The sequence below is a fragment of the Ovis aries genome, chromosome 17, assembly GCF_016772045.2.
Source record: "Ovis aries strain OAR_USU_Benz2616 breed Rambouillet chromosome 17, ARS-UI_Ramb_v3.0, whole genome shotgun sequence".
Taxonomy (NCBI): Eukaryota; Metazoa; Chordata; class Mammalia; order Artiodactyla; family Bovidae; genus Ovis; species Ovis aries.
In genome coordinates, this window is record NC_056070.1 from 24,603,672 (window position 1) to 24,628,503 (window position 24,832).

At 37.3% G+C, this 24,832-nt stretch overlaps 1 long non-coding RNA gene across 1 annotated transcript in view; it reads left to right on the forward strand.

The window, feature by feature from the left end:
* The window catches only part of LOC105602770 (uncharacterized), a 115,087-nt gene that overhangs the window by 30,357 nt on the left and 59,898 nt on the right, over positions 1 to 24,832 (forward strand). Inside the window, exon 2 of the long non-coding RNA XR_001021520.4 lies at positions 15,091 to 15,265. This is a non-coding gene — a long non-coding RNA (uncharacterized LOC105602770). The remainder of the gene's footprint in view (positions 1 to 15,090; positions 15,266 to 24,832) is intronic.

The following is a 24,832-nucleotide window of genomic DNA, read 5'->3' on the forward strand; positions in this document are numbered from 1 at the left end:
GGGATTTCTGTGTGTTGATTTTATATCCCACAACTTTACTATATTCATTGATTAGTTCTAGTAATTTTCTGGTGGAGTCTTTAGGGTTTTCTAGGTAGAGGATCATGTCATCTGCAAAAAGTGAGAGTTTTACTTCTTCTTTTCCAATCTGGATTCCTTTTATTTCTTTTTCTGCTCTGACTGTTGTGGCCAAAACTTCCAAAACTATGTTGAATAGTAGTGGTGAGAGTGAGCACCCTTGTCTTGTTCCTGACTTTAGGGGAAATGCTTTCAATTTTTTACCATTGAGGATAATGTTTGCTGTGGGTTTGTCATGTATAGTTTTTATTATGTTGAGGTATGTTCCTTCTATTCCTGCTTTCTGGAGAGTTTTTTTTTCATAAATGAATGTTGAATTTTGTCAAAGGCCTTCTCTGCATCTATTGAGATAATCATATGGTTTTTATTTTTCAGTTTGTTAATGTGGTGTATTGCATTGATTGACTTGTGGATATTGAAGAATCCTTGCATCCCTGGGATAAAGCCCACTTGGTCATGGTGTATAATCTTTTAAATGTGTTGTTGGATTCTGATTGCTAGAATTTTGTGAAAGATTTTTGCATCTATGTTAATCAGTGATATTGGCCCTGTAGTTTTCTTTATTTGTAGCATCTTTGTCAGGTTTTGGTATTAGGGTGATGGTGGCCTCATAGAATGAGTTTGGAAGTTTACATTCCTCTACAATTTTTGGAAGAATTTGAGTAGGATAGGTGTTAGCTCTTCTCTAAATTTTTGGTAGAATTCAGCTGTGAAGCCATCTGGACCTGGGCTTTTGTTTGCTGGAAGATTTCTCATTACAGTTTCAATTTCCATGCTTGTAATGGGTCTGTTAAGATTTTCTATTTCTTCCTGGTTCAGTTTTGGAAAGTTGTACTTTTCTATGAATTTGTCCATTTCTTCCACGTTGTCCATTTTATTGGCATATAACTGCTGATAGTAGTCTCTTATGATCCTTTGTATTTCTGTGTTGTCTATTGTGATCTCTCCATTTTCATTTCTAATTTTTTTGATTTGATTTTTCTCCCTTTGTTTCATGATGAATCTGGCTAGTGGTTTGTCAATTTTATTTATCCTTTCAAAGAACCAGCTTTTGGCTTTGTTGATTTTTGCTATGGTCTCTTTTGTTTCTTTTGCATTTATTTCTGCCCTAATTTTTAAGATTTCTTTCCTTCTACTAACCCTGGGGTTCTTAATTTCTTCATTTTCTAGTTGCGTTAGGTGTACAGTTAGGTTATTTATTTGACTTTTTTCTTGTTTCTGGAGGTATGCTTGTATTGCTATGAACCTTCCCCTTAGCACTGCTTTTACAGTGTCCCACAGGTTTGGGGTTGTTGTGTTTTCATTTTCATTCATTTCTATGAATATTTTGATTTCTTTTATGATTTCTTCTGTGATTTGTTGGTTATTCAGAAGTGTGTTGTTCAGCCTCCATATGTTGGCATTTTTAATAGTTTTTCTCCTGTAATTAAGATCTAATATTACTGCATTGTGGTCAGAAAGGATACTTGGAATGATTTCAATTTTTTTGAATATACCAAGGCTAGATTTATGGCCCAGGATTTGGGTGGGGTTGCACGGGTGTCTTGTCAAGGTTTCCTGATTAGGGAAACTTGTGTCGATGTTCTGGGGGGTAGAGCTTGATTTCTTCTCTCTGGAGTGCAATGAAGTGTCCAGTAATGAGTTATGCTATGTCAATGGGTTTGGAGTGACTTTGGGCAGCCTGTATATTGAAGCTCAGGGCTGTGTTCTTGTGATGCTGGAGAATTTGCATGGTATGTCTTGCTCTGGAACTTGTTGGCCCTTGGGTGGTGCTTGGTTTCAGTGTAAGTATGGATGCATTTGATAAGCCCTTGTTGATTAATGTTCCCTGGAGTCAGGAGTTCTCTGCTGTTCTCAGGATTTGGACTTAAGCCTCCAGCTTCTGGTTTTCAGTCTTATATTTAGAGTAGCCTCAAGACTTCTCCATCTATACAGCACCGTTGATGAAACATCTAGGTTAAAGATGAAAAGTTTCTCCACAGTGAGGGACACCCAGAGAGGTTCACAGAGTTACATGTAGAAGAGAAGAGGGAGGAGGGGGTTAGAGGTGATCCAAATGAGATGAGGTGGAATCAAAAGAGGAGAGAGCAAGCTAGCCAGTAATAACTTCCTTATGTGTGCTGCACAGTCTGGACCACTCAGAGATGTTCACGGAGTTATATAGAGAAGAGAAGAGGAAGGAAGTAGACAGAGGTGGCCAGGAGGATAAAAGCAGGAAATCAAAATGAGAGAGACAGATTCAGCCAGTAATCAGTTCCCTAAGTGTTATCCACTGTCTGAAACACACAAAGAGATTCACAGAGTTGGATAGAAAAGAGAAGGGGGAGGGAGGAGATAGAGGTGACCTGGTGAAGAAAAAGGAGAGTCCAAAGGGGAGAGAGCAGTCAAACCAGTAATCTCGCTCCCAAATAAAATGGGTACTGAAGATTGGGTTCTTAAAGGTACAAAATTGGAACAAATATCAAAAAGCAAAGATTAAATATCTAGAGAAGATGTTGGATTTTCAAAAATACAATATTAAAGAACAGAAAAAAGAAAAAAAAAGAATAAAGTCACAAAAAGTATAAAAAAATATATGTATGAAGTTTGCTTTAAAAAGTAGGGTCTCTTTTTTTTTTTTCAAAGTAATAGTAGGTTATCAAAATGAAAATTAAAGGAATAATAGAGGACTTAAAATTTAAGTAAAAATATATCTAGGAGTTTCTATGGTATTGTTGCGGGCAGTGTCAGGTCAGTTCCTTTTCAGCTAGTTCCTTGGTCAGCTTATAGTTCTCAAAATCTATAGGCCCCTTTCTATGTAGTCAATACTAACTACAGGGTTTTAATCTATTGCACTTGTCACTTTCAAGACAGTTCCCTCTGGCACACTAAGCACAGGCGGCTGTGAGAGCCGCACACTAAGCGCAGGCGGCTGTGAGAGCCGCACACTAAGCACAGGCGGCTGCGAGAGCCGGTGCACTGGGCACAGCCGAGAGGAGCTACCCCAGGTCTGAGGTCAGGGGCAGCGGCCTAGAGTGCCAGGCTGCAACAGCGCAGGAATGGTGGAGAGGAGCTATCCTGCGTCCGAGGTCAGGGGAGGCAGCTGAGAGGCGCTAGCCCCCGTCCGAGGTCAGTTGTGACTGGGAGGAGCTACCCTGCATCCGAGGTCAGTGGCAGCCAGGAAGAGCTACCCTGTGTCCGAGCTCAGGGGTGGCCAGGAGGAGACACCCCGAGTCCAAGGTCAGGGGCGGCAGCCAGGAGGAGCTATCCTGCATCTGAGGCCAGTGGCGGCTGGGAGGACACACCCCACGTCCAAGGTCAGGGGCGGCCGGGAGAAGCCACCTCACACCTGAGGCCAAGGGCAGTGACCCTGAGGAGCCACCCCGAGCTCGAGGCCAAGGACAGGAGCTGTGAAGAGACACCTTGTGCCTGAGGCCAGGGGCAGTGACCCTGAGGAGCCACCCCGAGCCCGAGGCCAGAGGCAGCAGCTGGGAGGAGCCACCCACGCCCAAGGCAGGGCTGGCAGCCCGGAGGAGCAACCCGAAGAGTGGTGGCTGAGCAGGCGCAGGAGGGCCTAGAGGAGCTATCCCATGTTGAAGGTCAGGAATGGCGGCGGTAAGGAGATACCCCCTGTCCAAGGTAAGGAGCACCGGCTGTGCTTTGCTGGAGCAGCCGTGAAGAGATACCCCACGCTCAAGGTAAGAGAAAGCCAAGTAAGATGGTAGGTGTTGCAAGAGGGCATCAGAGGGCAGACACACTGAAACCAGACTCACAAAACTCTAATCAGTCTAAACACACTAGACCACAGCCTTGTCTAACTCAATGAAACCAAGCCATGCCTGCGGAGCAACCCAAGAAGGACAGATCATGGTGGAGAGGTCTGATTGAGCGTGGTCCACTGGAGAAGGGAATGGCAAGCCACTTCAGTATTCTTGCCTAGAGAATCCCATGAACAGTGTGAAAGGGCAAAATGATAGGATACCAAAAGAGGAACTCCCCAGGTCATTAGGTGCCCAATATGCTACTGGAGATCTGTGGAGAAATAACTCCAGAAAGAATGAAGGGATGGAGCCGAAGCAAAAACAATACCCAGCTGTGGATGTGACTGGTGATAGAAGCAAGTCCGGATGCTGTAAAGAGCAATATTGCATAGGAACTTGGAATGTCAGGTCCATGAATCAAGGCAAATTGGAAGTGGTCAAACAAGAGATGGCAAGGGTGAATGTCGACATTCCAGGAATCAGCGAACTAAAATGGACTGGAATGGGTGAATTTAACTCAGATGACCATTATATCTACTACTGCGGGCAGGAATCCCTCAGAAGACATGGAGTAGCCATCATGGTCAACAAGAGTCCGAAATGCAGTACTTGGATGCAATCTCAAAATGACAGAATGATCTCTGTTTGTCTCCAAGGCAAACCATTCAATATCACAGTAATCCAAGTCTATGCCCCAACCAGCAACTCTTAAGAAGCTGAGGTTGAATGGTTTTATGAAAACCTACAAGACCTTTTAGAACTAACACCCAAAAAAGATGTCCTTTTCATTATAGGGGACTGGAATGCAAAAGTAGGAAGTCAAGTAACACCTGCAGTAACAGGCAAATTTGGCCTTGGAATGCAGAATGAAGCAGGGCAAAGACAAATAGAGTTTTGCCAAGAGAACACACTGGTCATAGCAAACACCCTTTTCCAACAACACAAGAGAAGACTCTACACATGGATATCACCAGATGGTCAACAATGAAATCAGATTGATTATATACTTTGCAGCCAAAGATGGAGAAGCTCTATACAGTCAACAAAAACAAGACTGGGAGCTGACTGTGGCTCAGATCATGAACTCCTTATTACCAAATTCAGACTCAAATTGAAGAAAGTAGGGAAAACCGCTAGACCATTCAGGTATGACCTAAATCAAATCCCTTCTGATTATATGGTGGAAGTGAGAAATAGATTTAAGGGTCTAGATCTGATAGATAGAGTGCCTGATGAACTATGGAATGAGGAGACAGGGATCAAGACCATCCCCATGGAAAAGAAATGCAAAAAAGCAAAATGGCTGTCTGGGGAGGCCTTACAAATAGCTGTGAAAAGGAGAGAGATGCAAAGCAAAGGAGAAAAGGAAAGATATAAGCATCTGAAAGCAGAGTTCCAAAGAATAGCAAGAAGAGATAAGAAAGCCTTCCTCAATGATCAATGCAAAGAAATAGAGGAAAACAACAGAATGGGAAAGACTACAGATCTCTTCAAGAAAATTAGAGATATCAAGGGAACATTTCATGCAAAGATGGGCTTGATAAAGGACAGAAATGGTATGGATCTAACAGAAGCAGAAGATATTAAGAAGAGGTGGCAAGAATATATGGAAGAACTGTACAAAACAGATCTTTACGACCCAGATAATCATGATGATGTGATCACTCATCTAGAGCCAGACATCTTGGAAAGTGAAGTCAGGTGGGCCTTGGAAAGCATCACTACGAACAAAGCTAGTGGATGTGATGGAATTCCAGTTGAGCTGTTTCAAATCCTGAAAGATGATGCTATGAAAGTGGTGCACTCAATATGCCAGCAAATATGGAAAACTCAGCAGTGGCCACAGGACTGGAAAAGGTCAGGTTTTTATTCCAATCCCAAAGAAAAGCAATACCAAAGAATGCTCAAACTACCACACAATTGCATTCATCACACATGCTAGTAAAGTAATGCTCAAAATTCTCCAAGCCAGGCTTCAGCAGTATGTGAACTGTGAACTCCCTGATTTTCAAGCTGGTTTTAGAAAAGGCAGAGGAACCAGAGATCAAATTGCCAACATCTGCTGGATCATGGAAAAAGCAAGAGAGTTCCAGAAAAACATCTATTTCTGCTTTATGGACCATGCCAAAGCCTTTGACTGTGTGGATCACAATAAACTGTGGAAAATTCTGAAAGAGATGGGAATACAGACCACCTGACCTGCCTCTTGAGAAATCTGTATGCAGGTCAGGAAGCAACAGTTAGAACTGGACATGGAACAACAGACTGGTTCCGAACAGGAAAAGGAGTACGTCAAGGCTATATATTGTCACCCCACTTATTTAACTTCTATGCAGAGTACATCATGAGAAACGCTGGGCTGGAAGAAGCACAAGGTGGAATCAAGATTGCCGGGAGAAATATCAAAAACCTCAAATATGCAGATGACACCACCCTTATGGCAGAAAGTGAAGAGGAACTAAAAAGTGTCTTGATGAAAGTGCAAGAGGAGAGTGAAAAAGCTGGCTGAAAGCTCAACATTCAGAAAAAGAAGATCATGGCATCCAGTCCCATCACTTCATGGGAAATAGATGGGGAAAGAGTGGTAACAGTGTCAGACTTTATTTTTGGGGGCTCCAAAATCAATGAAGATGGTGATTGCAGCCATGAAATTAAAAGACGCTTACTCCTTGGGAGAAAAGTTATGACCAACCTAGATAGTATATTCAATAGCAGAGACATTACTTTGCCGACTAAGGTCCATCTAGTCAAGGCTATGGTTTTTCCTGTGGTCATGTATGGATGTGAGAGTTGGACTGTGAAGAAGGTGAGCACCGAAGAATTAATGCGTTTGAAATGTGGTGTGGAGAAGACTCTTGAGGGTCCCTTGGACTGCAAGGAGATCCAACCAGTCCATTCTGAAGGAGATCAGCCCTGGGATTTCTTTGGAAGGAATGATGCTGAAGATGAAACTCCAGTATTTGGGCCACCTCATGCAAAGTGTTGACTCATTCTAAAAGACTCTGATGCTGGGAGAGATTGGGGGCAGGAGAAGAAGGGGATGACAGAGGATGAGATGGCTAGATGGCATCACGGACTCGATGGACGTGAGTCTGAGTGAACTCCAGGAGATGATGATGGACAGGGAGGCCTGGTATGCTGCAATTCATGGGTAGCAAAGAGTCGGACACAACTGAGCAGCTGAACTGAACTGAAACTGAACTGTTTGCTGATCTCTTCAGTGTCTGATTTCCACCCTGACACAAGGGGGCGGTGGTGGACACTTTTTAGGCTCACTTGTTCAGATGCGCTGTTGGAAGGGAGGAACGCTGCAAACAAATAACACTGGCATGTGCTCACAGTGCCTCAGTCACACTGGGCCTGCCCCCGCTCACGGCACTTGTGCCCTCCCTGTCCACACTGCTCAGGCTCTAGGTTGCTCCGCTGGGAACCATCCAAGGCCAGCCCTGGGCTGCGTGCACCTCCCAGGTCTAAGCCGTACAGGTTCAGGCACTCTGGTAGTCCTCAGAGGCACAGACTCAGGCCTGCATTTTGTGCCCTTCCCAGGTCCGAGCAGCTCTGGTGATGAGGTGTTTGGCGAGTGCAGTCGCTGTGACTTATTGCCTCTCCCATCCCTGCTGCTCGGTTTTCTGGGTGTACAACTGGTGCACCTTCTCAGGCAGATGTTGACCATCCAGAAACCCAAGAAGTCTTAGTTAGCAAAGAAGCCTGCTTGAAGTTTGGTAGATAATGCCTCTCTGGGGCTGCGATTGCCCTCTTACGGCTCTGGCTGCCTGTCATTGGAGGGGGATGGTCTGCAGCCGGCTATCTCTGTTCTGTCCTTTGTTCTGTGAGTGGACCTGACGGTGTCTTAGGTTAGGGCTTTTCCCATGGTAGCTATCCCACAGTCTGATTTGCTAGCCCAAGTTCGTTCCCTCAGATTGCCCTCTGGGCATTCAGGCCTGGTCCTTACTCTAAGCAATGCAGCCCACGCCTCCCTGCCCAGCCCCCAGTTGCTAGTGGCGGGTGCAGGCATCTGCGATGCTTCTCCACTGGGGAGTTACCATTGGGCACGTAATCTGTGGGGTTTAATTATTTACTTATTTTTCCCCCCTGTTACGTTGCCCTCTGAGGTTCCAAGGCTCGCCACAGACTCGGCAGTGAGAGTGTTTCCTGGTGTTTGGAAACCTCTCTTTTTAAGACTCCCTTCCCAGGATGGAGCTCTGTCCCTATCTCTTTTGCCTCTCTTTTTTTCTTTTATATTTTTTCCTACCTCCTTTCAAAGACAATGGGTTGCTTTTTTGGGTGCCTGATGACCTCTGCCAGCATTCAGAAGTGATTTTGTGGAATTTACTCAGTGTTTGAATGTTCTTTTGATGAATTTGTTGGGGAGAAAGTGGTCTCCCTGTCCTATTCCTCTGCCATTTTAGGACCGCCTCCAGGTTTGTTTTATATTATTTAAAAACTATCTCCTATTTCTTACTGATACCAATAAGTGTGGGTATGATCACAGATGGGCTTTCCAGGTGGTGCTAGTAGTAAAGAAATTGCCTGCCAATGCAGGAGACATAAGAGACTTGGGTTGATCCTTGGGTTGGGAAGATACCCTGGAGGAAGGCTCGGCAACTCATTCCAGTATTCTTGCCTGTAGAATCCCTAGGACAGAGGAACCTGGCAGGTTACAGTCCGTAGTGTTGCAAAGAGTCAGACACGGCTGAAGTGACTTAGCATGCATGCATGTACACATGATCACAAACTATTTTATTACTAAAGAAGGAAAAAAAAATAGAAATTTTATGAGCTTTAGTTTTTCTAATATTTGCATATAACTTAAATGAGCATAAAGTAATTGTTTGACAATATCTTGTTACTCGGTTTGGAACTGAAGCTTATCATAGTGAAAAAATACAAAATGACATCAAATGATTTATCTTTATTTTTAAATCAAAGAGTTTGTAATTCTATTCTAATATTTAATAAAAGACTATTCTGGCATCTTTGGGAAAAATGATAGAACTATTTAATTATAAAAAGTACAATTAAATTATTCTAAACAAAAGTTAATCTAATATAAATATTTTCTCATTCTTTTTAAAAGTACTATTTATGGAAGAATCAAAAACTTTAGATTCTCATAGTATTATTAGATCAATATTATATAAATATTAGAGAATCTAACATTTTTAGACTAGTATAAGTATATGTCAAAACACCTGGCAACAGATTTTATAAGTACTAACAAGGTGAGAATTTTTTAGTATAGGATATTTGGAAACAAATGGAATTTATATTTATTTGCACTGACTGTGCATTACAGAATTGGTATCATTTGTTGAAATTTATTTTCCATGCATTCAGAAGTCCTGTGCTATTCAAAGACACCAACTTACAGGTACAGTATAGAAAATTAAGCACAAAGCATATAAGGCCTGGATTTTCCAATGATTTTCAGAAGCTATGCCTATACACTAGTCAAATAAAATGTTTAAAAAATAGACAAAAATGGGAAAATGGCTTCATTCATTGATTGAATTGCCATAAAATCAGCTAATTCCACTGATTTTTCTATTCTCTTGAACAGACTACCTATTGGGATTTTCTATTTGCTCTAGGCTAGACCTGATGACCAGGAGCTTTCAGAGAGATTACAGCTGATAAGACCTTGGAGAGTGGCTCTTCAGGGGTCCAGACTGAACTTGTGTCTCAATTTTTTATCTGGCCTAAGAGCCTGAAGAAGTCTTCTGCTGTCATTGCAGCAGCAATTGCCGCCAACAGCATTAGTGGAATTGCCCCAGTGGGTAGTAATGTATCAGCCAACCTACAGAAACAGGAATGAAGCAGTCTAAGGATGCAAGAGAAATGGTAGTAGTAGTTATTCAGTTTCATATCAGGGACAAAACACTGTAGCCACCCTTTGCTTTAGAACTTTCCATTTGTCAGTTTCAACTCTTTATTAGTTTATTATTATCCAAAGATTTCTTTATAAAATAAGTAACATAAAATTCTATTTGTGTAGCAACTTTACTACATGTTTTCCCATTCATGACATGTAATTCAGAAATAGGTGATTTAAGTGGAATCAGAAAATGTGAATCTTTTTCAATGCTGTTATATTTTGCTTTTGGGTTTTCCAAGCAATGCCAATAATGTATATTTATGTATTTGTTTAAAATTAAATCACATATAGATAACTTGGTTTGTTTTAACTTCTTAAGAAATCCTTTAAGTACTAGTCAATCAAAAATAGCCATATCCTTAGATCTTTACTGACTTTCAATATTCATATAATTCACCTACAATGCACAACTTCTTTAGGTGAATTTTTTAAGCTTTACTGATAAAGTCTTGTCTGCACACTTGAAATTTGAGATACAAACAAAGTACAGTTTTTAGAAGAAAAAGAAACATTTGAATATATATGCATTAAGAGAACTTGTGGCTTCAAATAAAATCTAAGTATTCTAATTACTGTAAGCAAAGTCAGTAAACATCCTGAAACCATCTTTATTTCATTGTAATGTTTCATGAAGAATTTTATATCCCATGTGTTGTATTGTCATATTCTTCTGATATCAATTTGGATGCAATGCAGGAAATAGTTCATGAATTTAGATTGTGTCACAAGATACTACCTGGATGATATCTCATAAAACTCTTTCAATACCAGAAGGGTAAATCAGTTATGTTTTATTATATGTTTACTAGGGATATCAAAATGTATTGCATAATTCATATTATTTGCCCAATAGATCTTTAACACTTTGTTGTATACAATTCAGCAATGCACCATATAATATTCATGAACTGTTTCCTGACTGATTTAGTAAGTGTACAATTTATAACTAGGCACTTAGAAAATTTTTTTTTCAGTATATGTAACTGTTTCAAACATTGCATACACTCTAGTAGAAGTTTTAATATTTGTGTTGTACTGAAATGAATTAAGAATAAGTCATAGTTTAAAATGGCAGTCCAGATCATTTATTCAATGATAGTCAAGAACATATGGTCAGAGAGATTTGTTTTTGTGTTGTCTAAAAAAAACTTTTTAAAATATCTAATTATATTACAATGGGAAGAGATGATCAAATGAAACTGTATTAACAATAAATATAAAAAGTCAAGAACTATTAATGGAGCAAGTCCCCAAACTACTGAATTAGCATGAAAGTGAGACTGTTACTCTCTCTGCTGCTGCTGCTAAGTCGCTTCAGTCGTGTCTGACTTTGTGCGATCCCATAGACGGCAGCCCACCAGGCTCCCCCGTCCCTGGGATTCTTCAGGCAAAAACACTGGCATGGGTTGCCATTTCCTTCTCCAATGGATTTTGGCTAAAAGTGAAAAGTGAAAGTGAAGTCGCTCAGTCATGTCCGACTCCCAGCGACACCATGGACTGCAGCCCATCAGGCTCCTACATCCATGGGATTTTCCAGGCAAGAGTACTGGAGTGGGGTTCCATTGTCCTGTCTAACTCTTTGCAACTCCATTGAATGCAACCCGTCAGGCTCTTCTGTCCATGGAATTCTCCAGGCAAGAATCCTGGCATGAGTGGCCATTCCCTTCTCCAGGGAATCTTCCCAACCCAGGAATCAAAGCCATGTCTCCTGCACTTCAGGCAAATTCTTCATCATCTGAACCACCAGGGAAGCCCATAAAACACTAAAAACGTCTTCCAAATTCATGTATGTCACAGTTTTGCACTTTGCTTTTTATATAATATCTCTACCAGAGTCTGGACAGCTCCATGCTACTACTTCTCTGTAAAATATATGGATGTTATAAATAGGGAGTAATGAAGTTTATAAGTACCCTACGATAGTTTGGCTTGACAGAAATTTTTGCCATAATTTTGCAGCCAAACGAATTACAATTTTTTTTCAAAGCATTTTTCCACTTCAGATTTACAAATAAAGCTGTCAGAACTGAGTTGGTTTATATGAAAAAGAAATAGTCTTAAAGTAGCTTAAATAAAAAGCAAACTTTACTGGTAAATAGAAATGGATTTTTGAAACTAAAGATCTATGTATCAAAGGGCAGCAAAATGGAAATCTTTGATGCACTTTAAGTGTCTTTATGTTGCACTGCCAAAAAACAACATCCCCTATGTCTTTTAATTGAAAATCCAGGAAGAGAATTCAAATTTATCATATGGAAATAGAGTGCACTCAAAAAAGATGTTCTAGCTTTTGATAATCTACCAGATCTAAAAATAATCTTCTATTTCTGTCTCATTTACAGCTATTATATTTGTGGATTTATATATATATATATATATATATATATATATATATACATTTATATATACATTTCTAAAGGAAAGCATCAGGCATTGTTAATTTAGAACCAGAATCCATAATCTGGTGAACACATCCCTGCTTGTCTTATATAATGATGAGATTTATTTCTTTATGGAATTTTGTAGATAACTTATTAGTAACCAAAAACATTTGAAAAATGTGGCAGACCACAAACAAACAAGATTCTGTGTTTTTCATAATAAGATACGTATTTATGTAATAAGATTGCTTCATGTCATAAGATATATATTATCTTATATGATGTGGTAATTTACAATAACTTTTTATGATCAATCTTGATTTTACATTACATTTAAATTTTACATTTAGTGTGGACTAAAATATGGCCTGAGTATAAATCATTTACTTGTCAAGGCTCAAAAGAATAACCACTAGTCTAAACTACTAGTATATATAACTACTAATAAAAATATCAGTGTAATATGACTTCCATCATTGTTAGCATAATAGATTATTTATACCTAGAGATTTCTTTACAGTAGCTCAAATTACTAATAGCAAAATAGATTTTAGAGAGAAACACTGTTAATTTGTGTGTAAGGATGTAAAGGTAGATGTTTCATAAGAACATTTCATTGTAACAAGAAACATGTTTTAGAATTGAAGGACTGATGCTGAAGCTGAAGTTCTAATACTTTGGCCACCTGATGCAAAGAACTGACTCATTGGAAAAGACTCTGATGCTGGAAAAGATTGAAGGCAGGAGGATAAGTTGACGACTGAGGATGATATGGTTGATGGCATCACCAACTTAATGGACATGAGTTTGAGCAAGCTCTGGGAGTTAGTGTTGGACAGGGAAGCCTGGCATGCTGCAGTCCATGGGATGGCAAAGAGTCAGACACGACTGAGCAACTGAACTGAACTGAACTGAACTGAACTGAACTGAATTGTTATAGAATTAATAGTATGAAGACCAGAACTAGCCAATACATTTTATATTAGCTGCCATCAATTGATCTTGATAATTTTTAGGACTAAAAAGTCAGATCAAATGCAAAAATAATTTTCATTCAAAATGTCATTTAACGCTCAGTATTCATTTAAATACATTTTCTATTACCCCACAGAATTTCATATGAAGGGTCTGAAAGACAGTAATAAATGATTTGCCCATTGTCACATGACTGAAAGTTGTAGAGATGACATCTAAATTCAAGCCTTCCAGCTACAAATCATTACTCTTTGTGTAAAACAATATGAGTCAATATTTTTAAAAAATGCCTATGTTGTCTTTTGGGAGAGAAACCTGGTTAACAATCCTTGTAATATCATGGAGATTAAACATAAAAAACAGTAATAAAGTAGTCACTGATGTTCACAGACTTCATCCTCACCAAATTCTGGACAGTTCTTATTCATTCATTGTTGAAAAGAAAGGTGGTATATTTAATAAAGGGGTGGGTCTTCCTAGGTGGCACAGTGGTAAAGAATCTGCTTGCCAATGCAGGGCACACAGAGACGCTGGTTCAATCCCTGGGTCAGCAAGATCCCCTGGAGTAGGAAATGGCAATCCACTCCTATTCTTGCCCAGAAAATTCCATAGACAGAGGAGCCTTGCAGGCTACAGTCCATGGAATCACAGAGTCAGACACAACTGAGCATGCATGTTCACATTTGGAAGATATTTTTAAGTGTCAACAATTTTGGTTGCCTATGAAGTACTTTACATAGCATAACTGTTAAAGTTAAATATAGTTACTAGTTTTTTTCTATTTTCCACATAAGCATATGAGTCACATGGAGTTACTTGCACATAAGAAATGAGGGAATCATGATTCAAAGCCAAGCTTGCTATACACCAAAATCAGGACTTTAGTTAGTATTTGCATTATTTATAACTACTCATTTTATTATATTGCTTTACTTAATGTAACATCAATATTTAATGGCTTGAAAGTAATTATTTACATAAAGAAATTTAGATTATGTCTTCACTTTAGAATTCTGGTTGTTCTTGAATTTTTCTTCTAGCACTTTTATGTAGGCATTAATATACAAATGCAAATTATGGTATTATATACTAACAGTAGTTTGAACATGGGATCAAGCAGGAAATGAGCAGAAATCTAGGATTACCCATACTCAGATACAAATGAAAGAGAATTTCCAGTCCCAGATTCATTGGCCCCTGTCTGCATACTGCTTACCCTTGTGTTGTTCAGTCACTAAGTCATGTCTGACTCTGCATCCCCAAGAACTGCAGCACACCAGGCTTCCCTGTCCTTCATTATCTCCCAGAGTTTGCTCAAACTCATGTCCATTGAGTCAGTAATATCATCCAACAATCTCATCCTCTGTCAGCCCCTTCTCTTCTTGCCCTCAATCTTTCCCAGCATCAGGGTCTTTTCCAGTGAGTCAGCTCTTCGCAGCAGGTGGCAAAAGTATTGGAGCTTCAGCTTTCAGCATTAGTTCTTCCAATGAATATTCAGGATGGATTTCCTTTAGGATTGACTGGTTTGATCTTCTTGCAGTTCAAGGGACTCTCAGGAATCTTTTCCAGCACCACAATTTGAAAGCATCAGTTCTTTGGTGCTCTGCCTTCTTAATGGTCCCACTCACATCCATACATGACTACTGGAAAAACCATAGCTTTGGCTAGACAGACCTTTGTGGGCAAGGTGATGTATCTGCTTTTTAATACACTATCTAACTGCTTACCCTACTCTATGCAAAATAAGTTACATCTGATTTGTTATTCCCTCCCCCAAATCTGCCTCTAGAATTTGAAGCGTGCTTTAGGATACTAAATGATTGTCAAGCTTTTCTGTATTTTAAACTGCCATTTCTAAGTTATTTCTCTGATTACTTGAAAAAACAGTATTTCATTGCACTGAGATTTTCAGGTTAAAAACTATTTCTGTAGAGTCAAGTGGCTATTTACTTAAGTTCAACAAAGAGTCATCTACTGATTCCTGTGTGTAAACTAGCACACCATAATGAATGTGTTATTGTTCCTCTAACATTTATTACAGGTAACCCTCAAACTTACAATGTTGGATCTGTGTTTTAACTATGTTAAGAAGTACAAAGATATCAATCACTGAGTACACCAATATGATGACATTTGTAAATTGAACAATGCACAGCTTGACAAAGAAATCCTCCTGTTATTGTAGAAGTCAAGAGGTTCAACAGCTACTCCTTTAGGTAGGTGTGACAAGTACATTGTTCATTAAGGATAGACCTATGCTCTTAATCATTTCAAGTATGTGAAGTGCTGAAGTCTATTGCTGAATAAATATGTGTATATGAATATAAAATTTAATACAAATTCAGCTTGAGTGAGTCCCAGATTGTGTTCTACTGCTTCTATCAACAATGTCTATATTTGAAAACCTCTCTGCTCTAACTCACCTAACTGTTCATATTTTATCAATAGACATTTAGAATCTTCAGAAAATTGATTTCTTTATATGGCTATGAATATATAACTAGAAAGATGATTTTTGAATAATTCTTGTCATTAACTCCTCTAACCCTAAAATATAGTTACTACTAGCTTAGTGGAAGGAATGGGTGAATGAAAAAATAGCCAATCAGTGGTTTGATAAGTGAATAAAAGAATGAAATATTGGTACCACTGATGTATACTGAACATTCTTCATGAAGCCTATTTCTATATAGCTCTCATTAATACAGTGATAAAATTTATGACTGCTGACTTAAAATACTTGCATTAAAATAAATAGCAAATTGTGTGTTCATATATATACTAAGTTTACTAAACTAAAGGAATATGATAATTGTTCTATAATTTGTGACTGATAATCAGAAATAGTTTCAAAGATCCCTTTGATATAGTGTGTTCTTTTTCCTTACAAAATGGCTAAAAGCATTTAGACTTTGACTATAAAAATCTTAGATGACAACTGGCTATGTATCTAGTATTTTCAGTAATGTATGTTGTTAAAACATTTTTCTTCCAGAATCAGATTTGCCTTTAATTCCTTTTAAATTAAATTTAAGGGGAAAATGACTAAGGGGACTATCACCATAAGAATCTTATTTTTTCAAGGAAATTATTTGACTTTAATAATATTTTAAATAATAAAATATTTTCAAAGATTTAAAATTAGGTGTCAATTTTGTATTGGCAAAACTCATAGTTTAGTTGAAAAATATAAAATTTTTTGCATACTTCATGGTCAGCACACAGTGCTAAATTTTAATGAGGTTATTTTCTCTAGACAAAGAGAAGTGTTCTCAGTCTAAGAAAAAATATTGGAAAACTGTTGATTCCGATTACACAGACATAGCCACCCTACTTTTTTTTTTACCAGGTGCATAAACTTAGACAGCTTGCTTTGCTCTTTTAAACTCAATAACTTCTTCAGGTGAAACTAGGCATAATACTCACCCATAATATTCATCCTTACAAAATAAGGATTAAAAAATTTAATAATGTGTGTTAGGTACCTAGCATAAAATATGGGACATTGTAAGCTCTCATTAAGTTTCAAGAACTATGGAAATAAACTAAAATGGTTTTGTGACTATTGGGGCCGTAAGCCTTTTATCATTGAAAATAATTTGAGCTAATTTTCCACAATATACCAACAGATTCATATTGATCACTATAAATAAAATATTCAAAGGGTGATTTATCTAAAAAAGACTCATTAAAACTATCTTTTAGAAAAACATATTGTGCTGATTTTTGTGGATAAAACACTATCAGTGACTCATGGAAAACATAAATGCTCTAATTTATTATCTAATTTTAGTTCAGCTGCAAATGCTGAACTAAAATCATCAGGTACCTTTAGTCCTACAATGGAATAACCTCTGATAATGTTTATTATTGCACTGTGTATGGTATCCTCATTAGCCTTATTGATAATAGTTTAATCTCCTCTCATACTTAGGCCTATCTGACACATAAGCACATGATTGCTCCTAGAACTGGATATCTCCTAGTAGTTGTCTGTCAGTCACCTAAAAAAGAGATTTACCCTTATGTGACAAACTTGATCTAAGAAACCAGATACAGCAATGGGAATTATTGCTATCACAGTTAGCTAATGAAAGCAAAACAAGGAAGAGCTAATAGACCGGAAAATATATGTTACTTTCTTTGTTTCCACTTAGGTGCTACTTTTTCTGTTTTTTTCTGGTAAAGTTTGGTTCAAGAGCTCCAACTTTTCTGGAGTTGGTCTGCTAAAATGCAAACAGGGAATAAGCATCTAGGTTTAGGGGAATATATTATAAAAGGACAATGCAGGAAGGAGAAGGTGGGACGATTAGAGAGAGTAGCATTGAAACATATACATTATCATATGTAAAATGGATAGCCAGTGGGAATTTGCCATATGACACAGGAAACTCAAATCCAGCGTCAAATCCAGTGACAACCTAAAGAGGTGGGATGGGATGGGAGGGAGGTTCAAGAGGGAAGAGACATATGAATACTTATGGCTAATTCATGTTGATATATGGCAGAAACCAGCACAATATTGTAGTTATCCTCCAAGTGAAAAAACATTAAAAAGGGAGTATATCTCATACCAGCAGGAGAGTAATAGCAACAATTAAATAGCAAAACTTCAAGAGTCAAGTTTAATTTCTATAAAATATGACTAAACCAAAATGAAAATTCTTAGTTTATTTGTAAATGTTAAAAATTCTATTTTTTATTGTTGTTGGTTTAAATACTTCTAGATTAAAAAATGAAATATTTTTCTTAATATAGATTACATTGATTAAATACAAAAGTACTGTATATTTCAGGGAGGGATATACAATAAAGTATAATTATTAGCACATATTAGAAGTTGAACTAACTCTCCAGGCCTCTCTTGCATTAGATGAGATTTTAAGTTTATCATATAGAAATCATAACTTTTTTCACCTATACCTATGCCCACTGCAAGTGTAATAAAGCAGAGTATTTCACAAGTCAAACTGAAGGGCTCTTGCTTTCACATTTCTAAAATAATGATCAGAGTTATTCATTAGAAAAAAATAAGTTCACCTAATGTAGTTATTCTTCTTTGGAAAAAATTATTTATTTGAAAATATGGCTTCTGTGATGGTTCAGATGGTAAAAAATCTGCCTGCAGTGCAGGAAACCTGGGTTCCATCCCTGGGCTGGGATGATCCCTTGGAGAAGGGAACAGCTACCCACTCCAGTTTTCTTGCCTGGAGAATTCCATGTAGCGAGGAGCCTGCAGGGTACAGTACAGGGGGTTGCAAATAGTTGGACATGACTGAGTGACTTTCACTTCACTTCACTTCAAGTCTTTCAATTTCTGACAAATAATAATAATAATAATTTCTTATTGTAGGAAGTGTGAGAAGGAAATTGTCAAGGAAAAATGTAGAATTATCAAATACATAAACTTATAAACATTGATTACACTGAATATTAAGACTTCCAAAATAAGGCTTTATTTAATGCAGAATACACAACAATTTATGGCAAGATAATGTGGAACATTGACTTGTGAATTGATTCTAAAACAAAAATGTTTAAAAATATATGTCATTAATGTGCAAATTGTGAAGAATACCTTAAAATATTGATATGTGCTTTTCAAACTTCTTTTATAAATGATAATAATAATATAACCCAATTTCCTTCTGCTTAAATTTATCAATTAGGAAAAGGTAAAGAATCAGTTTTTTTCAATCACTTCCCCCAACTCAATGCTGAAATAGTATTATGTTCAGTTGCTTCAATTGTGTCTGACTATTTGCGACCCTATGGACCGTAGCCCAACAAGCTCCTTGGTCCATGGGATTCTCTCAGCATGAATTCCAGAGTGGGTTGCCATTCCCTTCTCCAGGGGATCTTGTAGACCCAGGGATCAAACCTGCATCTCCTGCTTTGCAGGCAGATTCTTTACTGCTGAGTCTAAATTCTCTTAATTTATCATTTATATAAATTTGATAAAAATCAGTTTATATAAATATGTAGCTCATGAATGTCTGTCACACATTTTAGTATAATTAATTCTTAGTAGAAGCAAAGACTTAAAGCTACCTAAAATTATTGGGAGTGACTGAAAACTTATTTGTTGAATTATATTTAAAGTAACTATCCAAAGGTTAGTCCCCTAATGAGTAAATTTTTTAAAGATAATATATGAAGAGTTAGTTTTCTAGATATTGTATTTCCTGGCAAATGTAGACTATGAAAATCACTATTATGCTAATCCACTTTAATTTCTTCTAATTAATATAAGAAAAGTTAAAACTTAGATAACAGGCGAGGGAATACAGAGAATTCAGTGTTCAGCAGTTTATAAACAGAGCAAGTAAAAGTAAGTTACAAGCATATACTATGCCTTCATTACCAAGTCAGAATTTCTCTGCTAAGGAACCAAAGATATCATTTAATCCACTGTCTTTTTATAAATATCATTCTATGACATCCAGAAAGGTTAAATAATGTGCCCAAGGGCCTTTCATTATTAGATGTATTGCTTCATTTCCATTGCTGAATTCTTTTACAATGTTCTTTTTCATCATAGCATATTATCTATAGATCTTAATCAATTATTTGAAATTACTTTTTATCAAATTCATGGAGACAGCTGTTATTTCATCAGATTTAGGTTAAAATATGGTACGTAATCAAATGGTAATTTAAGATCTTTAATATTCCCTACTATTATACAATAAGAAGGGAAATGCAAAAAATAAATTTTTAAATAATAAAAATAGTAATTAGAAATACTTGAAAAATTTAAATGTCCCAATGTTCACATTTAAGAGCAAAGCCTAGGGACAAGTTGTCATGTAGAGACAGTTTAAAAATACATAGCGTAATACATAATTGTTTAGAAAAACTGAAAGTGTATTTATTTTTTCCTTCTCAGCATATAGTAAGTTGACATATACTCCTTTTTATAGTTCAGTATGGTCATGTGACATTTGTGACCAAAAAAAGATGAATTGTTCCCAAGTGTGTCAATTTTGGGCAAAAGTTTTATTTACCTGAAATATCCCAGATGTTTAATTCTGTTACCCTGTGATTCTCAATAAAACTCAAATTTATCAGAGCCTTCAGACAATCATCTGTGAATGTGAACAAGAAATAAACCTTAAGTAGTGGAAGGTATTGGGACTGGGAGATTGTTTAATTATGTAATACAAATCTTGACTGAAGACCTATTTGAATTTAAAATAAATTTACAAATATCTAGGCCCTAATTAAGCTTAATAAACTTATAACAAAATAATCACTTTTAATATAACTATCACTTATATTTAACTCAGTTCCAAAATAATTTACCACCATCAAATATTGAGTTAATTTCCAATGTTAGAATAACGAATAAAGCTGCAATAAATATCCTCAAAATACTTATATACTATAGAACAGGAAAATACAATAAGCAAAGTTTTATTAAAAATCGATATGAATAATTTTGGGGTTAATCTATAGCTTCTAGAATGGCAACCCACTACAGTATTTTTGCCTGGAGAATCCCACGGATAGAGGAGCCTGATGGGCTACAGTTTGTGCGGTCGCAAAGAGTCGGAAACAACTAAGCAACTAACCCACCCACAACCCACAGCTTCCAGAAACAAGATAACATAAATGCATATTTATTGAGCTGGGTTGGGGGGAAGCACCAAAAAAGCTCTTACTTCCAGTTTCTGGTGTGGAATGTTAGGAATTTCAGAGACATCTCTCTGTCCTAAAAACAAATAAAAGCCTAAATGGAAAATTAGCATCTCTTATAATATCTGTGTGGAGAAGGCAATGGCACCCCATTCCAGTACTCTTGCCCAAAATCCTATGGATGGAGGAGCCTGGAACGCTGCAGTCCATGAGGTCACTAGGAGTCAGATATGACTAAAGGATTGAGGAGTTGGAAGACTCACAGGAGGATGCAGAGAATCACAGTTTACCAGAGCAGAGACACACAAGTACAAAACCTCCATAGAATCAATACTGGGTTCCTTTTACCCTATTGTATGATGTCTGGCTTTCAACAGAGAATTACAAGGCATACTAAAAGATTAAAAAACAGTTCAGAGAAACTGAGCAAATATCAAAACCAGAGTCAGATTTGGCAGACATGTTGGAATTATCAGACTGGCAATTTAAAATAACTATGATAAATATGCTAAGTGTTTTAGTGGGAAAGAGTAGACAACATGCAATAACAGATGGGTAACATAAGCAGAGAGATGAAAATTTTAAGAACCAAAGTGAAATGCTAGAGATCAAAAACACTATAATAGAAGTGAAGATTGGCTTTAATGGGCTTATTTGTAGACTGATGTGATTGAAGAAAGAACCTCTGAACTTGAGGACATGTCAAGACAAACTTACAAAACTGAAAAGCAACAGAAAAAAAAGATTGAAAAAAAAAAAAAAAAACCAAACAGAATATTCAAGAACTGTGGAATGACTGCAAAAGATGTGACATATGGGTAATGGGGATACCAGAAGGAGAAGAAAAGGAGAAATGTAAGAACTATCTGAAGCAAAGACTGAGAATTTCCCCCAGATAACGTCAGACAGCAAAACACAGACCTGGGAAGCTCAGATGGATAAATGTCAAAAAGATACATCTAAGTATATTATTTTCACACTATGGAAAGTCAAAGAAAAAGAAATATCTTGAAAGGAAAGATAGGCATTTAACCATATTTAGTATATCAAACATGATATTCAAGTGGAGAAATGCATGTTGGAGTTTTAAAGAATAGCAAGATACTGCAAAAGGTAACATGGAAGATAAGCCAGCCAAAGTGAGAGCTGTGAGCGGTAAGCACGTGCACACAGGTGCCTGTGTTTATTTAGTGGCAAGGATGACGATGGAAGAAAAAGGTTAAGGGAGAAAGAGAATACTGGTGTTTCAAACATTTTAACATTGCTATCTTATAAAATGCAAGGTTGGGATAACAAAGCTGAGGACAGGTTGAAGTATCACTGAGAAGGTGAACTGAGCACAGAAACATGCTCAAATTTACATTTTAAAAATAACACTCTCATGATAATAAAGAGGATAATGTGAATGAAGATGACCTGGAAAGCAGGAAGATCTCTTAAGAGGCTATTTGTGCTTTTTGTCAAACTGAGATGAGTATGTGAGTATATAACATAGAAAGCCACAGGATTGCTGAAACAACATAGATAAAATGTGAGAAGAGGAACTATCTTGCAGAAGTTAAAAAGCATGGGTTTGAAATCAAACAGCTGTTGTATATATGCATGTATTGTTAAAACAAGACAATAGGCTAAAAATGGAATCATTTATGCTAAGCCCCATATCACCAAACCAAGAATTTATAGCTTCAACTCTCCCAATCAGGAATCACCTGATCAATATCAGTTAGGTTCCCTGCCTGATAGATGCCTGTCATTCTACAAGAGAAAAAAAATCTTGCAATAAGGAACATTTCTTTCTTCTTCTTCTTCTTCTTCTTTTTTTTTTTTTTTTTTTTTTTTTGTCTAATATAATTTTCTTGTTCTTGCTCCCTTCTGTCTATACAAGTCTTTCATTTTGTACTGCTCCTTGGAGCTCCTTTCTGTAGGCTAGATTGGATGTTACCCTATTTCAAGCATATTTTGCTTAAATAGACTCAATTTTTTAAATGTGCCACAGTTTATCTTTTAACAACATTTTTGTTATCTTTTAACAACATTGTGTACAAAAGACTCTGATGCAGGGAGGGATTGGGGGCAGGAGAAGAACGGGATGACAGAGGATGAGATGGCTGGATGGCATCACCAACTCAATGGACGTGAGTTTGAGTGAACTCCGGGAGTTGGTGATGGACAGGGAGGCCTGGTGTGCTGTGATTCATGGGGTTGCAAAGAGTCAGACATGACTGAGAGACTGAACTTGTTGTAGCCACGGGTTCCGGGAAACAAACTCACTCAGAAGGACAATGCACATAGTGAAGTGCAGTTTATTACACCGGCGGGCCCAAGGCAGAGTCTCCTCTTAGCCAAGGATCCCGACCAGCATTTGTGAAAATCTTTTATACCCCGTGTGTATGTGTCTGAACCCACCACTCCAAATTCCTTGAGACTTACATAAACCAAGGAAAATATGATCCCAATAACCCCATCATTCACATGCTATTTGCTCATGTGCTCAAACAGTCAAACAATTAGCCAATAATCGATAAACCCAAGGTTACACTCCGACTGATAGAGAAAAATTTACGGCCTGTCTGGAAGAAGAGGTGATTAGTGTATGTTTTCTCTTAGGCGATGAGTAACCTAGATACGATCTTCAAGGTTCCCCTGTCTGGAGGGGGTCTTATCCTTCTGTTGTTGTTTTCATAGGCACTAAACACAGAGTTCAGAGTCTATTGGAAATGTGGCTGAGCATGATCAGCATGAACAGGCCTAAGATGGAGTCCAGGCCCTATGAATTCCTTCTTCAAACTGAACTGAACTGATGTACAGAGAGAGAGACAGAGAGGGAATGATAAGCAGACACAGAGACAGAGAAAGTCAGACAGAGAGAAACAGAGAAGAGTTTTCAATTGTAAATCAAGTACCCCCAAAATTATTGGACTGAAGAGCCTCAGAGATATTTCATCCAAGGATAGTTTATTGGTTCTTAAAATCTGATAGGAATTCAATAAATTATAGCTATTCATTAAAAATTTTTAAAAAATTTTTCAACATATTATCAGGTATATTTAATATTTTAAGATGCTTTATCTTAACAGAGTAAATTTATTTTTATATGTTTTGTTTCACTTTGGTTTTAGTTCCTTGTTTTAATCTCCTGAAAATTTTTAGAAAGTTGTATGAAATTAATGGGAGATCACAAATCTCTCATCATTGCTAGTAAAAATTTAACCGATCATTTCTTTTACAGAAAACACTCTGAACAAAAGAAAAGAATTAACATAATTTCCTATTATTGCATAATGCTTATGTTGTATTTCACTGTTTTAAAAGTTTTTACATCTATAGTAGCTTGCTTACGATTACAATAGAGAAAAAGTTCACATAACAATTATTTTAAAATAATAGATTTTGAGCCTTATGTCATTTGAAAAAACAATTAGCAATGAAATTAGATTTTTAACCACATTTTGATCACATTATATATAAATGTATCACATTTGCAGACTAAATTCTTCACTTTGTATCATTTCCACAGACTTTTTTGAATTACTACTTGTTAAAAAAAATACAAATAGAAGTTGAGTTTTGCTTTATGGTCCACATCTCTTTTTATGTATGAAAGGTTGCTGCTATAAGCCATGACCAATTTCGGGATTCATGGCCTCCAGAGGAGAGGAATTTGATCCAGGACCAGTAATGAGGCTTGATTGATCAGAGTATTTTGTGTAACAAAGTTTTATTAAAGTATAAAAGAGATAGAGACAGCTTCTGACATAGACATCAGAAGGGGACAGACAGAAAGAGTGCCTCCTTGCTAGTTTTTAGTGAGGAGTTTTATACCTGTTGGCAAGCTGCTAATTAGAGAAAGGAAATGCATCAAAACTGAGAGAGTTGCACCAGGCCCCTCCAGCACAACATGCATTTTGAGATAGCATTGGCACAAGTTGAGACATCCCTGGCCATAAAACAATTGACATGAATCTTGAAGAAAGGCAGATTTCCAAGCAAATACATAGTTCATCAACATAGCTTGAGGGATGTATTTCCATGAGAAAAACACATTGGTTAGCTCAAGGTTTGAGATAAAGTTAAGTTAGGCAGAACCAGGTGTCACCATGACAACACAGGATTAGAAGAGAAAAGAAAAAAAAAAAAATCTGCCA